Here is a 14,165-nt window from a genome sequence, read left to right as displayed (position 1 = left end):
GATTATATTATATTTAATAGGACAACGTTTGTTTGTTTTTTTAAGCTCAGAGACGTAGGCCACAGTAAATACCTACAGGTATTAATGCATAATTTGCAAAAATGCTTTAAAGTAATAACTTAATCTAAAAAAAAAAAAAAAAAAAAAAAAAAAATCACCCCAACAAATTCAGTTTGTCCTAAAGTTGAGATTCAGCCTCTTGGCTTTTACCACAATTTGTACATCACTGACACACATTCTCTCAATCCCACCTTCAAGTCTAGGTTAAAAAAAATAAATAGTTCTTCATAGACTGATCCTCAAGTTAGGGTATGCTTTGAAGTGCGAGTGTGGTCGCAGCGCCAGCACTGGGAAAGAGCTCTTCCAGCGCTGCACATACTCCACATCCTCTACGGGTGTAGCTTGCAGCGGTGGGAGCCGCACTCCCAGCGATGCGACACTGTTTACACTGAGGCTTTACAGCACTGTATCTTGCAGCGCTCAGGGGGGTGTTTTTTTCACACCTCTGAGCGCGAAAGTTGCAGCGCTGTAAAGCGCCAGTGTAGCCATGGACTATGACACTAACCACAAAAATTCACAAATCAGTCTTCCTAGAGGTCCCAAGGATTCCCAGTTGGTCCAAGGGAAAAATGGAGAACCTGGAAACAGATTTGCGAAGCTTAAAGGAGTATGGAAAAAACTACATCACAAGCTGGTAATGGGATACAGAACCTCTTCCCACCAGGTGAGTGGGCCAAAATCAGTTGTAATAATGACCATCTGATGGCTGTTCATATGAAATGAGTTGAAAGAGTCTGGTCAGTTCATAATGAGACACTGAATACAATATTATTTATTCTTTGTAATAAGGTAGCCCCAATCAGCATTAGCAAGGCACATTTAGGCAAGCAAAGCCCCTGATCCAAACAGTCCACAATCTAATTACCATCACAATTGTAACTAATTGCCCTGCTACTGGCAAAGGATAAAATTGAATAGGGAGACTGAAGGAGACTCTCGGTACTGTAGATCACGGGGAAAACAATGGTAAAGGGCAGGTTGGTAGAAGTTAACCCTGTTATTGTCCAAGCTACACTGATTCTGTGGATAAACAGAGAAATTTGGTCTTCAGGGCTGTCTGTTTGGCATCTTCTACCAGAACTAAAAATTCACTTGAAGGAAAAATGAAAACAAAAGACCACGCTCACTTGTGAAGCTGCCTTGGATTTGGGAAAGATAACTCCACTTCACTCCCTGGAACACTTAACTGATTAACATAGGAGCCAATAGAGGTATGCTGGCCCCAGTTCCTCACACACCTTTCTTTTCAAATGAATACTGCTAGGGGGTGGGGACAGGCACATCAGATCATGTCCCTTCTCTTTTTATTAAAGAATCAGATTGCTATCAAATATTTTGTTTGCCTACCAGTAGATAAAATTGCACCTTTAAAATGTTTTCCCAAAAAACCCATTCATAAGCAAATGCTTAATTTCCAGTTTATATTCTTTAGTCAGAATGTTTTAGTTCTAGTAAAATAAACTCCCAAGACGTGGGAGGAGAAAAAACTCCTTCTCTTCCCTTGGTCTCATTGCAATATTCTGGCAACTGCCTAAGTCAAGGGCAGTCAGAGCAAGGGTGAAGTGATATAGTACTTATAAAACTTCCTCTAAGGGAATTGGGGTTTATTTTTTTTAATAAACTGAAAATGATAACACAAGAACTTTTCATCTGGCATTTGCTTGGGCTTCATCAGCTGCTGGAAAAGATCGTCTTAGAGAACTGAAATTACAGGGCTTCTCCATTCATTTTCAGTGGATTTCAGAATAAACACAGCTATATGATCATGCCTCTTAGTAGCCAGAGCTAGGTAAGCTACATGTCCCAACACATTTAGAAAGAAGCTGCAGAGCTAGACATAATGAGGTACGCACACAACATTGTTTTATAGTTTAACCACCAGGTTGAAACAATGCCTCTGATACCAATGGGAAAAGCTGGAGGGGAAATCAGAAAGAAGACTTTGCTTGTCCTTAGCCCACCTTTCTATGCATGGGTATTGGATTAGGCATCACATAATATGGGAGATCATTCAGGCAATCCCTGCTCACCCACCCATACCACTCAGCCTGCCAAAGACCAAATATTAGACCCAGGAGAAGAGAGAACAGCGCAGGCAGCTGAAAATGATGAGCGATGAAGGACTTAGTCATTAGTTACATTTCCTATATGCTCCTCTTCACACATCAGCAGTTCTGCCATAAACACCTTAAAAATAATAAACAGGACAGCATGAGAGGAAGGTAAATTGGAAACTAAAAAAAGTTAAGCTCCCTCTTCTAATAATGGAGTTGAGAGATGTGGTGCACTGACTCTCAGCAGCACCTCGGGCTTTTCCTTTTAATGGGGATGCTTTATAATCTCTGGTCTTTTGAAATTATCCGGTCACAAAAGGGAGAGGAGCTTCCAATAGGGTGTTTCCAGTTGGGCCCAGAGACTCTGGAAGACGCTCTGTCCTCCCTCCCCCGCTTCATCACCTTGGTCCAAAATAGTCTCAACCTGATGATCTTCTGATCATGCTGCAAAGTCATCACTTATTTGACAGGGGTTTTTGGTTTTGGTGGGTCTTTTTTTTTGTGGGGGGGGGAGGAAAGAGGGGGAGAAAGAGGAGTTTGATAGTATGTTCCTGGAATAGAGAAGGAGTGGGGAAGAGGGACTTTCCTGTTGCTTCGATTTATTGGCTGGCTGAGTTCATAGTTATTTGACTAGGATTATTTAATGATGCTGGGTGGTCATCATTGTGTCCCTGTAAATTTAGTTAAATGTTAGGGCGGCTAAAAGTTGTGTGTGTGACTAATTTTCATTGTTGCTTAACTAATGAAATGATAAAAAAAATCAATCATATGTCCACAGACACTGAAGTTCTTGGGGAAACTGCACAGATGTGTGACGAAGAACGGAACTCAGAACCATAGGCTCTGCCAGTAGAGATGACTAAATACCAGCTGCACTATACCAGCCGATAGATGGCATAATGAACCCCACAGAAGACACAGACATATGTAAGCACTGGCAGGTCTGATATAATCTATCCAGAAGGGTCAGTCAGGACTAGCTGCATTTGGGTATCTTGAGCAAAAAGTTATTCTTGGGAGAATCTAACCCTTCAATCTCTTTCCCTCACTGCCTCCAAATCCTTTTAATCTCATCTCCAGGCCTTCATCATCTCTCAGGTCAATATGGTCTTGTAGCAGCACATGCCAATTATACATTAAATTCAGGATGGTCCCCTAAAGCGTACCAGCAATTGGAGGCTCCATCCACTATGAATTTTCCAGACACTCTTGGGGCAAAGGTGCATTCACACAAGCCACACAGGGCATCAATACACATGTAAGCAGGCCTGACGACCCATCCAGTAGATGGTAGTGCTGCAGATTCATAGAAACAAATGTTGGGCTGGAAGGGACCTCAAATGTGCATGTGTTACAATGTTTAAAGTTAGAACAGTCTAAATCCCATGTTTCCATCCTTCACTCACTCCTCTTTATATTCATAAAGCATCCCTTGCGCAAGGATAAAAGGGGCTTAACCAAACTGATATAAACAGAGAAACCCAAATCAAACAAATTCCATTCCGTTTCATAAACTGATAGCAGATCTTAAAGAGCAGGGCAAGATGCTATTGATATACTGGCTCCAAGAGGTGGAAGTGAGCTACTTGTATCAGGAACTTGCAAAGAGAGCAACCTGGTCAGAGGTGCAAGTAAGCCAGTCCAGTCCGGTATGGCATACCGGCAAGAGCCAGTACGCTGTGCTGGACTGCACTGGCTTCCACGGTGGGGTTGAAAGGGCTCTGGGCTGCCCGCAGAGCCCTTTGAATCCCGGCCACAGCTCAGGGTTCCCCCGGCGGCATGAGCCCCGGCCCCTTTAATTTGCCCCTGAGCCCGGAGGAGGGGGGGGCTCCCAGTCACCTCTTCAGCTGGGAGCCCCTGATTGATTTAAAGGCCTTTAAATCTTGAGAGGCCATGCCCCCTTCTGGATGAGGCCACGCCCCCTAAGGACTCCGGCAGGTAAGTAAGTTACTTTCACCCCTAAACCTGGTAAATAAGAAATCAAGAGATCATATGAACAGCAGAGAGCAAAGCCAGATCCAACTCTGTTAAGTAAGCACCAAAAACCTTACAGTTCTCTTACTGCTCTCCAGGAAGCCAAGGTTCTTCTCGGTGAAGTGCTGCTATGGAAAAATATAGTAAGCAGATAATGAAGAAGTTAGCATCTCCCATAAAGAGCTTAAACTGGAAGACCTGCAAAACAAAGCCTACCGGTCACTAAGCAAAAAAAAGTGACCCATAATTAGGAACTGAACTGTCAGCAACTAGCATAGTAATGACAGGTCTCAGTCTGGCTAGACTCACAAGGTGGTGCCACTGACAGCTTAATTGAATGTCAGACAAGAGTTCAGGCTTCATAACAACTCCAAGGTCATGGGCATCCTTTGAAGGGTTCAGAAAAGTATTGTGCTGTTACAGAAAGAGTTCAGCATGGGTGACCCTAGAGGCACCAAAACTGGGGAGGGGGGAAGAAACATTCAAAGCAGCACAGTTTTATCTGTGCCAAGTTTAAGAAAACAGAAAGGGCATCTCCAAATTTCAGAAATCACACACATATAGCAAATAAAGACAATGCAATGCAGGTGCCAGGGTAAGATTCAATCCCATAGGCCTGCTCTACACTAGAAAATTAGGTCGGTTTAACTATGTCAGTGGTGTGAAAAATGCATACTCATGAGCTGCATAGTTAAACTGAACTAAAATCCCTGTGTAGGCAGCACTAGGTCGACACAAGAATTCTTCCATCTCTCAGGGAAGGAAGATTACCTACACTGAAGGGAGAACCCCTACCATCAACATAGGCACTGTCTACACTGATGGGCACAGCTGTGGCACTGTAGCATTTTAAGGGTAGAGAAGCCCAGTGCCTAGAGCAAATGCCTAGTGCAAACTAAAGCAAATCTTAAAGTAGAGTCCTATGGAACATAAACTAGTAGCTGGGGTCAATTACTCTGGACTGTTTCAATTCTAGGGATAAGTTGGGGGAGTCAGTCTGAGGATTTAGTAAATTGGAAAACAATAACTGGATGAAAATCATCTACAGGTACTAATCAGTCATGTTGACCAAGAGAGTAGTCCAGGAGATGCAGCCAATAACCATTTAACCTAATCAGTAGTCAGCAGAGGGCAGAGAAAGAGAGAGAAGTCAAGTTCTAATGGACACCCACAGCAAGTGAACAGCCTGGCTGCTAGCAGGAAGGTCAGCAGGAGGCAAATTCACCCCAGTGTTTGATAGGTTTATCCACATTCTCAACTAAACTTGCTGCACCAACCACTAAGTTTCATGAGCAGAAAGAGAAAGTTGCTGCGGCACAGAGGTGAATCAATAGTCCTAAACAGAGGGAGATTCAGTCCTTGTAGTAAAGCCACCAAGACAACATTTTCTCCAGGGCATCCTAGCAACCAATCATTCAGGGTTTCTTTCCTGCTCAGGGATTAGTCAAGTAACCTACCATTTCACCTAGTACTTATGGCAGCCCCTTCACCTCCCTGAGAAGGCTCAAATATCCTACACAATGACAGCAACACCTCCAGCTAAGTAATGCAATCAGGCAAATTGTTTAAAGTGGGGTGATAAAAGAAACTAGATCCATGAAATGCAAAGTAAGCAGCACCTAGACAACTGACCTGTGCCCACTAGAGAAAGCAGCAAATCAGCATTATCTTTTAAAGAGAGAAAGAATGAACAAGAACATTTAGGGGAAAATCCTACCTTGGAAACTACATCATGTACCCACTTCTCATCCATGGATGACTGACTACCTGCCTAGTGTCTGAAAACCCACTACCCCAAGGACATGCTCTCCCCTAATGACTCTCTCAGAGCCTCTTGCAGTTCAGCCATGTGACTGTGGCTCATGTGCACCATCGCCCCAGCACACAGAACAGTGCACAGAAACAGTGAATGAAGTGTGGTCACAGGGTGTCTGAATGAACAGATTTCATACAGTCATTCACCCCTGTTTTAATCCGCTTTTCCCATAATGGCTTACATTGAGGATTCAGAGACTGTAAATCCACCTCTACATCAGGTAGCAGGAGTGAAAGTTAAGAACCCCAGACTGTCATGCAGCTCAAGACAGACCAGTACAAAAGGCACAATCCCAATACAGACACTTTGATTACCTTTGAATTTGATATGGCAGCTCAGACCCTTCTCTATCTATAACACAACTGTATTAGTTTAACAACATTTCGGTCCTATCTAGTGCCAGTCACATGAGGATCTCAGACTTACAGCTGCACCCCTATAAGGTAGCTTAGTATTTTTAAACCCCATTCATGTGTATGTATGGTATTTTATGATATGCTCTAACCCTTATTTTATCGAGGGGTAAAATGAGACTCAGAATGGTTAAAAGACTTGTTCAGAACAATGCAGCATAACTGGTACAGCTGGGATCAGAACCTATTCTCAATGACTACTCCCACCCCCCTGGCCTCCCCAATCCTAATCATTTGACAATATTTGGTTAAAACATGGAAATGGTATTGGGGAGTCAGGACTCCTCGGTTCTAAGACTCCATCCCCTGCACTAAATCACTTGACCATATTTGAGACAAACTGTTTTCAGACTCAGTGCTGAAATTCCTACCTGCAACTTGGTTAACATTGAATTAGACCTTCTTGAAAGAAGCATGTGTCAAATATTCTAACAAACCTTTTAGATTTGGCATCATCCTTCCTTTTCCTTACCCAGGCTGAACTACATATGCAGCACAACACACAAAGTGCGACCATCATTCAACATTTTGCACATTTGCTTTAGTAGCTGGTATGCAGCACTATTTCTCTGCAGTGCTCAAAAAGCTGTGTCAGTGGGTGAAACAAGAAAACACATCAATTAAACATTTAACTTCTTTCAGCCATAAGTCTGGAATCTCATTTTTATAAGCAGGCTCAGATTTGATTGACAGAAGTTTTATTCTTGTAACAATTCAAATCATTAACCTACTTTTGTCCCCTGAAGCGCAAAAAAAATCAGGCCACTGAATAGATGCACCTACCTTTGAATGCTATACTGTAGAGGTTGCTGTATAGATGTATCATTTTTTACCACTTTATCACCATTAAGTTGTTCACAAATGAGTTTTACCAGCTTCCCTGGCCAGTTTACTGTGAATTACAACCAAATGCAGCAACACCGCCCTCTGTCCGCCACTGAGAAAATTGGCATTTTATGTCATTGCCTACCCTTCCAGATCTACCAATACATTTTATCTGAAATGAATCAACATCTATTCACCACTTGCTTAAAAGTATTTCAAAATCTGATGGCCTTGAAAGAGGTTGTTGTCAGCAATCTATCCCTACTACACAGTCAACTGCAATTTTTTTTTAAAAAAATTGCCAAACATGAAATGTTTAAACTTTTTAAAGTAAATGACAAGTCACTTTATTTTTTTTTTTTTTAGATCACCCTCTTGAATCATCCTCACTACAAAAGCCAATGAGAGCTCTTACCAGCTTCCTCCCCGTTACACAGAAGCACTTGCTGGCTTTCCCCTTCCAGCTCCTGCAGCCAAGTGTTAATGTGGAAAAGGGATTTTAAAATAGAAACAAGAATGCTCGAGATCTACTTTACATTTTTATTTTCCCGTCATGTTTTCCCAGCTGCTCTATTCAGAAGACAATATAAAAAAACCCAACTGCCTGCAAAGATTATTAAAAATAAAAAGAGGCTTGAAAGCTGCAGTCCAAAGAGGAGGATGTGACTTTAGTTTGACTTACCAATTTTATCCAGCTGTATGTTTTCCTACTTGATTTTTACAGCAGCTGATCTCAGCGCTCAGGAACGTCCATCCTGTGTCAGAGAGCCAGGCAGGAGTACTGATCTCCACGCTGGATGTTACTGCATGAGCTGCAGATGGGGTGGCTGCGTGTGTATACACTGTATTCGGATAAAGATCAAGAACTGTTTCCCATTCCACAGCCCAGCTACAGTGCTACAAGCTTTAAGAGGCAGGGCCTTCCTCTGCTACTATGCTACACTTTCTTAAAGAGACAAGCTCCAGTTTGACAGGCAATACCAATGAACGGGCTCTTGAAAAAACCCGGATGGGATGGTGTTTGGAGCAGGAGAGGTGGGAGTTGTGTTCTCATTGTCTGAGACCTGGCTGACATCCATCAGGATATGAAATAGTTTCCTGCATGCTTCATTAACAACAACAAGACCTTAGTCTTCCACATAGCCTTTCATTCAAGGCTATCAGAGTATTTTTCAAAGGCAGGTAGGAATTATTATACAGACAATTTGCTCAACATCACCTGGCAAATCTGTGGCAGAAATGGGACTAGAATGCAGGGATCCCAACTCCAGATACCCGAGCTAAACACTAGAGCGTGCACACATGCACGCACATATGCATGCACCACCCCCGAGTGAAGAACGGCTGAATATACACATACATGTTATCCAATCAGGGATGGCTGCAAGTGACTCACATTACATTGTCCTTAAAAGTATTTACTCCCTTGTAGGGCAGCGAGCATATTTTAACAAATGCAAACCTATAATTTCCCCATTTCTTCACTCTCTCACTCATTCTGAAAATAACTTTAGTCTGGTAGCAATCCACTGTTTCCAAGAGATTTTCTACTCTCCAGCTTCCCATTCAGGAGATGTGCGTGTTTTAAGTGTACCGCACCTTAACATGGAAGGAGTTGCTCCCTCTGTTGATTAGGGGGCAAAGCTGAGAGTCCAACCCCAGTGGAAGTTACAGACAGAGTAACACACGTTTCCAAATAGAGATTATGTTTGTCCTTCCTTTCTTTTGTCCTTTTCCTTAATCACAAATATAAGTAATCCAACCTGAAAGTAGAGTGTTTGCTCTTTGTATACAGAAAACATGGACTCTTTGTACAATAACTAAATAATAAAAAACCAACAACCACCAAAACACATTACAAGAAAAAAAATACATTAAAAAATTTCTGATCGAGCCATAAAAAGGCAGGACATATTACAAAGAAAGAAAAAGCAACATCACCTGAAAAAAAGCAACACCTCCAAAGGAACCAGTTAGATGAGACAAAGGGAAGCCAATTCATGGCTGCCCTGTGCCTTGCACAGTCATTTGCTCTAGCACACACTGGACTTACAATACAACTATTTCAGTGTGTTAGCATTTCACATCCATTTTGCACAATGGTGACAATTACAAAAGGTGCAGGGCACTAGCGACCCAGACTCAGACCCGTCACAAATGGGCTCAGTGGATGCCAGCTAACCAAAGGGAAGGTGTGTTCTTGCACTGTGAGTGGAGAAGCTATCCAACCGCACTTTGAAATTATGAACTTCGGTACTAATAGCCAAGCGTTAAGCCACCAGGGCCCATCATTGTTCTTCTAGCATGAGCTCTGCTACCAGCCTTGGCTGCATGCCGGAGAAAGTGTATATGATTTATACATTAAATTAGCATCAGTTACTCGGAGGGGAAAAAGCCTTCCCACATCCCAGTCTCCACACCAGTGTGTTAGTGCTCTCCTCCCACTCATATCCTTGTCCGTTACTTTTCCCACTCCCAATGCCATTAGTCCCCTTCTCCCAGCCCCTCAGCTCTCCCTCCTCCAAGCTAGGCACTTCTCAGCAGCTGCGGGTCTTCCCCTTTCCCTACCAGCTGTTTAGTGTGCCCAGCGCAAGACTCCTCCCCTAGCTCCCTTTGAGCTTTCATTGGAGGTAAGTGGGGGGGAGAGGAAGTGAGAGCATGAAAGGCACTGATTGATTAACAAGGGAAGAAGGCAGGGAGACCCAAGGTATAGGGCAGAGGGCCTGGAGCCAGAAATTTAGCAGGGAGGCTGGAAACAACCTGAAGCTTCTGACTAAAGTCATGGGTTAGACAGGTTCGTGTGCTACTAACAGTCTCCCTTCTCATCTTGGTACCTTGTACCACACTTACGCTGTGTTTATAAAAAACTGCATCTCAGTCTGCTCCTTATGAGAAGCAAACAAGAGACCACAGGGACCCGACTAGGTTATCCAAATCCCCCACTGGACTCTCAGTTCAGCACACAGCTGTGTGAAATAGGTACAGAGCGCTTGACTAAGAGATGGCAGAGCAGGAACATTGCCGTGTGCAAATATTTGATGGAGATGGACACCAAAGACAAAGAATTACAGTACTGAAGGGGGTAATCTCCCATGAGAAGGGATGGGGGCTCCACTACAAGGCACTTTTACAAATAGACTGGGCAAAACACCAGAAACTGTCCTGTAAGAGACAATCCTGAACTATCCCCAGTGAGAAGGACTGGATGATCTGGTAGGTCTTCTCCATTTCTAACATTTATGCACCTAAACGTTGATTTGAGCATCCAAATGTGGGATTTGGCTGTTCTATTAATAGATTGTGGTCTGGTGATTAGATCAGGACTCATGGATTCTATTCCTGGCTTTAAGGGAGAAATGGCATTTAATAGTTAGAGAAAAGGACTGGGACTTAAAGGTTCTGCTTTCTGTTTCCAGCTTTACCACTAACTCAACGTATGACACTGGAGGAAAAAATCTAACTGCTCTGTAACTCAGTTTCCCCAACTATAATAGATACCTTAAAACTAACCTACATCACTCGGGTGTTGTGAGGATGAGTTAATTCATATTTGTAAAGTGCTTTCACAGCCTTGGAGGAAAGCAGTTTACAGAAGACAAAGTTTGGCTATTAAGAGCTCTCGCTGCCTCCCCGAAGACCAAGAAGTGTTCTGTTTAGCAAGACGACGACCAATCCTACAGCACTTACTCCCAGGAGTATCCTCACTGATATTTGTCAACACACAAGCAGCAACCATATACTTTCAGTAGGAATGACTTATTTTAGATTAAGTGGCAATAATAAAACCTAGGAAAGGAATCTCTGAGCAAGAGCAAAGTGTGCATGTCTCCTTCTAACATGCAACTCACAAACTGTCTCAGAACATGGCAGCCACCTCTGCAGATAAGCAGCTCCCTTAGAAATGTAAGGGCGCAGTATAAAACAAATGAGGTCAACAAAGAAATCAAGGAACTACTTAGGTTCTTCAGGATTGGGTCCAAAACTAGACATTTTCAGGCTCTGTACTATGATAACAGAATTATGTTATTAGTCTTGTAATTTTAGGATAACAGAATGTAAGTGAAATCATAGACCCATTCATTGACTTCAGTGGCATCAGGATTTAAACCCATATTCCTTACTTTTTCAGCTGTTCCTGATGCTTCCCAGCCTGAAATCACAATCCTGTATTGAGGGCATTATGATCATTTCCTTAGTAATCAGGTTTGATGGCTCAAACAAGGAGTTATTACTCCAGATAAGGAAGAAGCAACAGGATCATATCAAATGTCAAAGTAGTAAAAGTTCTGTTGGATCCATAGCAAAAGGAAAGGAAAAGTCAGGGAGAATAGACATTTTAAGATGATCAGTTATGCCACATACAAAAATAATTAATTCCACATTGAATGCTCTGCAAAGGTTTCTGTGAAATGTCACACTGCCTTTGGAGATCTAAATTGTTTGTTCAATCCAGTCTCAAAACAAAAGGACAGGGGCATTACTAATCTGAGAACAAAGGTGCCCATTGTGAATGGAGCTTCAGTGCCAGGCTCCCTGCTCCAACCATCAAGGAGATTAAACACCACAGCTCTACAGACAGGGCTGAGTGCCATGCCTCACACTATCGCTCACAGGCTGCTACCAGGCTCAGTGACCCTCTTACTGCTCAATCACTGCAGGCTACAAAATTAGCAAGTCTTTATTTTAATCTCTTCTCTGCAGAGACTGATTCTGCACAGACCCCTTCTAAAATGGCATGCAGCGCTATGAATGTCTCCTGGCTATGCTGTGCTGAATACCTGCAGAAAGATTGGTACTGCCAATGTGCATGGCAGTGCCAATGAGGATGACATTATGTTTCACCATATTGCCACCAGAAGTATCAGTTCCCTTGGGAAGGGCAGCACAGAGAAATATATTGACAATACAGACATTGGTATAGCTTCACTTAGTTAGCTGAACTCTTTTTTTATTAGAAGAGTTGGGGCCAATCCAAAACCCAGATCTAAGGGTTTGATCCTTCTCCCATTGACTTTAATGGTGCAGGATCAGGGTCAAAATACCCCTGAATTTGGGAGGCTTGAATTCCAGGTTCAGACTTTTCACCTTGACCCATCTCACTAAGGGATCAAACCTCAACCCCAGACCTGAGCACCCTTTAAAGAAGTTGGGATTTGGAGATGGACTCAGCTAGTCTAGAAGATGGAAAGTTAAAGCATTAACAAAACTGGTAGGTTTGTAGTTTTCCAGTTGGCCAATAACGGTGTACCTATCCCAGAGCACACTTCTAATGAAGTTAGCTTGAAATGGAGATGGATTTGTTGGTTTACTTCCTTTTTAGAGCATCTGCAGTACCACTGACACTGGTATGCTGTGGGGAGAGGGTTTATTAGTTAACTACTGCTGCTAGAAGAGTAAATTTTATTTGTTGTTGTTTCAGGTCCAATATGAAGTGAGGAGGTTTGCTTAGTTTCTCAATGAATATTTAAAAAGTAATATTCAGAGCTGAAAGTCCCTCCAGATTAGTAACAGATGTAAAGTAATTCAAAGTGCTGGGCCTCAACAACTGGACAGGATGCTTTGTTAAAAGCCAGTCAATATAATAGCTCCCTAATTACTTGTAGCAGTCCTCACAGTACTACAAAGGGAGGCTCTCAGCTGCTCCAACACAAAGATACTAGCCTAAATATTGCTCTGCTAAATAAAAGTCTGCTTTGGAATCACAGAAGGGCCTGAACCACAACACTCAGCTCCAGACCTGAATGTTCCCAAAGTTGGGGGACATTTCAATCCAGGGTTAGGGATTGGCCAGTCATAGAAGTTCAGGCCAAGTCAAACACCAAGTTCAGATCTGGATCCAAAAGGTTTGTTAGATCTGGGGTATTGGTTTGGGCCTTCTTGTAGATGGCACATTGCAGCTTCCTCCCTTTAAGTTCTAGTCTCCCCGTTACACACTCATCTCCTCCTCCCTTCCCAGACCCCTTTTAAAACCTCTTATTCTGTAGCTATTTAGATTTTGTAAGTGGTCTGTGTGAGCTAAGACAGCTGAGCCTGGAGTGAGGGGAAAGCAGAGCTGGCACTACTAGAGCAGCTGGGAAAGGGGTTGAAAGGCAACCTTTTATTTTTAGCCAGCAGGAAAAAAAAAAAAAAAGTTTCCAGTCTACTGGAGGAATGAAGCTGGGGGTGACCTAGCTGAGAGTGAGGGAAAACTAAAATTGTTCTAAAAGTAAATTGTCTCCTTAGTTGCTTCCTGTAACTGGGCCCACCATCTCCCATGCACTCCTTCATGGTACAGGGGCATACTACAGGCAGACTGACTCAATTTCCCCTGTTGGACTCTTCAAATAGAAGCTGCCTTTAGGTTTTTCCTTGGTCAAAAATACCCCACTGTAGGGACCAGGTTTATACATATACTGTAAATAACACTCAACATCCCCAAACCAAGTCCACATAACACAAGATTTCTCTTCCTCCTGCCTGCCCAGGGTCTTTCCAGTCTTTCCCAAGCTCCCCAGATCACCTTGGTAGGCACCATTTCTTACTCACCACAGCTTTCTACACTTCCCCCTTCACTGTAGCCAGCTGCTGCCCTTTATAGGGAAGTGCCTGATTCAACCCAGGTGTGCCTCATTCCATAATCAGGGTTGGCTAGCCCCAGCCCAAGAGGGGCAAGCCTCCCTGTTATGCTTCCCTTGTAGTTGAATTACAACTGCTTAGATTTTACTTCTGCCTCAGTATTAGTGAACCACAGATCATTTCTTTGTGAAACAGAGCACTGCTCTAATGACCCCCTCATTGCCGTGTGCTTGTTTCATTTATATATTCTCCTCCCTCCTAGAAAAAGAGATTGGCATTGGGATTTGGATTCCTAGGTGCCTAAATGCCTTTTGAAAATGAGATTTAGGCTCCTAAATCATTTAAGTATTGTAATACTGAACCCAGCAATGCTTAAATACCTTTAAAAGTCTGGGCCTAAGAGACTAATGCAGTTCCCAGCTATGCACACACAGTGCCTAGTGACTTCCAGGGATATCCCCACAGTAT

General features: G+C 42.9%; 1 protein-coding gene across 2 annotated transcripts in view; it reads right to left on the bottom strand.

The window, feature by feature from the left end:
• The window catches only part of DAAM2 (dishevelled associated activator of morphogenesis 2), a 260,805-nt gene that overhangs the window by 219,929 nt on the left and 26,711 nt on the right, over positions 1-14,165 (bottom strand). The window contains exon 1 of one of the 2 annotated variants that reach the window (XM_032790191.2): positions 7,825-7,920. The exons of the other annotated variant lie outside the window; for it this stretch is intronic. The gene's annotated coding sequence lies outside the window, so the exon portion shown is untranslated. Of the gene's footprint in view, positions 1-7,824; positions 7,921-14,165 lie in introns of those variants that run through there. 2 annotated transcript variants of the gene reach the window in all.

This window comes from Chelonoidis abingdonii, chromosome 3 (assembly GCF_003597395.2).
Source record: "Chelonoidis abingdonii isolate Lonesome George chromosome 3, CheloAbing_2.0, whole genome shotgun sequence".
NCBI lineage: Eukaryota > Metazoa > Chordata > Testudines > Testudinidae > Chelonoidis > Chelonoidis abingdonii.
Note: the sequence above shows the minus strand (reverse complement) of the source record. Positions and strands in the feature narration are given on the sequence as shown.